The sequence below is a fragment of the Dipodomys merriami genome, unplaced genomic scaffold, assembly GCF_024711535.1.
Source record: "Dipodomys merriami isolate MVZ:Mamm:240054 unplaced genomic scaffold, mDipMer1.0.p SCAF_4, whole genome shotgun sequence".
Lineage (NCBI taxonomy): Eukaryota > Metazoa > Chordata > Mammalia > Rodentia > Heteromyidae > Dipodomys > Dipodomys merriami.
Window position 1 is genome coordinate 72,174,164 of NW_027205603.1, and position 3,868 is coordinate 72,178,031.

The following is a 3,868-nucleotide window of genomic DNA, read 5'->3' on the forward strand; positions in this document are numbered from 1 at the left end:
GGAGCTATTTTCCTTCTTGAACTGATACACTTTAATATATTTGTATACAGTAAATGGAACTGTTCTAGGTACTAGAAACACATGTCATAAAACTGTCACAAATGTTAGTCCTCATCGACCCATTTGCTAAAAAAAGGAGATAGAAAAAGCATACAGTTTAAAAATATACTATCAGAGGTCATGAAGAGAAGTAGAGAATGGTGGTATTTGTGCTGGATTCTGTTTGAGATTACAAAAATATAGACATGAAATGTCTTGCTGAAAAACATGGTAACTTTAGTATATGTGAAGAACAATTTTGGTTGTCAAGAGAAATTTAGCAATTAGATTAAAGCCAATTTTATGAGTGCTATGAGAGTATTTCCAGGGATAGTTGCATCTGTGTCAGGGAACTGAGTAGGAAAAAGTGTCCTGCATGTGGTTGGTATTGTCCAATAGTCTGGGGGCAAAACCCACAACATCAATCAACACAATCTCAAAAAAATGAAAGAAAGTTTCTCAAGCACATGTAAACTCAACTCATGTCGCATGGATACATACTGCTTCTATAGTCATCCATCCACATTCTTAGGCTTTGAATAGGAATGTGCATCTTGAACTCTCCAGGGAGTTTCCAAGCTATTGACTTGCCAACAGTTATATCACTGCTCTGTCTGATTTGTTTGCACCTTCTCTAACTGAGCAGCTCTGATTTTCTCAGTTTGTTACATTAGAGATGACTCTTGTTGGAAGGTTCAACGATTGTGACAGTTTCTACTCATTAGCTAAGGTTGACTTAACTATTATCTTCTGACAAAAATAATTTGGTTTACTCAGAAATGAAACAATGGTGCTACCAGGTGAGAAAAAAATGATTTTTGTAATTCATGCACAAATGAGGAATTTAATTTCTGTTGCTCATTTTGCAAGTTGTAGTAATCAACGTAAGGGCTATTTGGAAAATGATAGTAAGTTCCACTTTGCTTAATTATGGTTCAATACTAATACCAGTGTTGTATGAAAGGAGAGAAGGTTAGCACTCCCCTTGACAAGGATGGAAGAGGCCCTTGGGCCTGACAACACGCATACGGTTAAGGCATTGCCACCTACTTCGTGGCATCTAACCATAGTTTTTGTCAAAAAACTAACTTTACAATTTAGATGTGTGTGGGAGCGTGTAGCTGAGGAGGTGGGAGGGAAGGGATGGTAGGGGAAAAACAAAGGAAGAGGCAACAATGCTGGATAAGAAATGTACTCATTACCTTGCTCACGTAATTGTAACCCCTCTGTACAGTATTTTCACAATAAAAAATTTTAAAAAAAGAAAAAAAATACTAATACCATTACCATAGTTTCAAAGATTGTTTTACAGATATGACTTGTACCAAATGACAATATCTATTATGGGTGAATTTCCTGTTCACTTCCTGTTTGTGATCCATCTCAACACTAGCCAGTGGAGACTTGAAAACATCATCCCTTCCTACTGACACAGAAGTTAATTTTATATTTAATTCAAAAAAGTAGCATTACAAATTTTATCAAGGTACATTATTGTAAGGAAGAGGTGTGATAGCACTTGAAACCATGTATTTTGTTTTGGAATTCATGCATATCAGATTTAGACAGCTTATCTGTAAACTATTCATATTTCTAACCCAGTCATTTTCAATCAACTTGCAGGCACTTTCTTTGGAAAACTCTGCAGCTCCCATTTGTTTTGTGTGCAGTTTCCCATTGTGTATCATGAACAACAGCTAAATATTGTCGAAACAATGATACTTTCAATTGCAGTTTTCAAATCACAGTTTTAGAGAACATCAATGTTTCAATGGCATATTACGATTGCTTATCCTATATACTTACGCTATTCATCTCACATCTGTTTATTTCTTTCTGTGACTAACAAATCTTTCAAAGCACCTAACATGTTTTTATTTTTAAATGCATATAAATGAAAATTTTTAAATGTATTATTAAGAGAAAACAGTATAATTTATTTCCAAGGTCTCATTGCATCCTTTAATCATTATCAACATTTACAAACATAATTCAGTCTATAACCCTGCTTCCTTCCCATGTTCTTCTTCCCTATTTTGAGCAACTCTCCCTTCACATCATTTTATTAATGCATATTTCAATATGTAGTACTTAATATGAAGAAAAGCAATATATCTAAGGATCTCAGTTCAAAGCCAGACTAGGCAGACAAATTAATGAGAATTTATTTCTAATTAAACATCAAAAGCCAGAGCTAAAGGTACAGCTCAAGTGGTAGAGCTCTAGACATGAGCAAAAACATCCAGAAAGAACTTGAGGTTCAAAGATCAAGCCCTGTCTTGGTATAAAAACAAACAAAAATGACCTCAAAGATAACTAAAATAACAATATAAATGTAAATTACTTTCAATAAATTTTTATTCAATATCTGCCAACACTTAAATTTCCTGATTACTCTCTTAATTATCACAAAGATTAATTTGCCAAAGTAGATTCACAGTAACCAACTTTATATATGTGACCTAATTAATAACCAGTCATATAATAAAGGGGGAAGTAAAACTGACTTTCTACTTCTTTCTCCTTAATATATTAATTAGCCTTTATTTCTTTATTTATGTATTTTTGTGACAGGGTCTCCTTATATAACCAAAACTAGCCTCAAACTCACTTTATAACTTGATTTTTTCCTGTTTCAGGCTTTTGAGGGATTTAAGGCATGATAGGCCATGCCTAGTTACATAGTACTTGTCATTCAAATATTCAAATATTCTCCATCTCCTTCAACATATATAGTTTTGAGGGTGCTAGGGAATAAACCTTGGAGTGTGTGTGTGTGTGTGTGTGTGTGTTACCACAATGTGTTACTGAATAGGGACACTCACATTCTCAATACCTAACTTGTGGTTTAAGATTATGACTACTTGTCATAATCTTATATGACATCAACAAAGACAATAGAAGTGTATAATTTGTAGATTGGATTTTATGCTTGATTAGTTCCTCAGGGACAAAATAATTATGTAACCAACTTCTCTTTTTAGCAGTAATTTTCCATAAATTAAAGGAAATAATGCTAAATATATTTTGTCAGACAAGTTATATTCTGCCAAAGGAAAAGACCAAATTTTTTTTTTAAATCTTACAAAAGGGAAAACAAGGAATTCCATTAAATTTATCTGCCTGCCTGTCATTTCATAGCAATGCAGTCTAATGTCCCTTCATTATTCTCAATCATAAATTAAGTTTTTTGTTGTTGTTGTTGTTGTTGGTTGTGGGGCTTGAACTCTGGGCCTGGGTGCTGTCCCTCAGCTCTTCAGCTCAAGGCTAGCGTTCTACCTCTTGAACTACAGTGCCACTTCTGGTTTTCTGAGCGATTTATTGGAGATAAGAGTCTCACAGTCTTTCCTGCCCAAGCTGGCTTTGAATGGCGATCCTTAGATCTCAACCTCCTGAGTAGCTAGGATTACAGGTGTGAGCTACCGGTACCCGGCTAAGCTTTCTTAATGACAAAACCTACATAGTATTGAAAATAACCTTATATTCCAATAAGTCATTTTTGTCTTTATGTGTTGGCCTTCAGTTTAAAAATATACCATTGGAGAATAACTTGAAAGATCAAAATTAGCACATGTTATTGCTCCCAGGTAATATAAATGAGAAAGGGCTTAAATCCTTCACTGGGAATATACTCAAGAATTAGAGAAGGTTCATAATGTGACATTACAAACTTATATAGAGCTAAGGCTCAAAACCAATAGTGTCTTATATCATAAACATGTTGCAAGCAATATTGCAGTTATACAAAATACTTTAATATGTTCTCAGTCAATAGTTTTATATGCATTTAGTGGGATACCATTTGCTAAAGGTTTTTGAACTACAGCAG

The 3,868-nt window shown here is 34.2% G+C and overlaps 1 non-coding gene across 1 annotated transcript; it reads left to right on the forward strand.

The window, feature by feature from the left end:
- Nucleotides 1-989: 989 nt before the first annotated feature.
- LOC138806398 (U6atac minor spliceosomal RNA) lies at nt 990-1,115 on the forward strand. The gene has a single exon (XR_011365842.1). It is a non-coding gene; the product is annotated as a U6atac minor spliceosomal RNA (small nuclear RNA).
- The last annotated feature ends 2,753 nt before the right edge of the window (nt 1,116-3,868 follow it).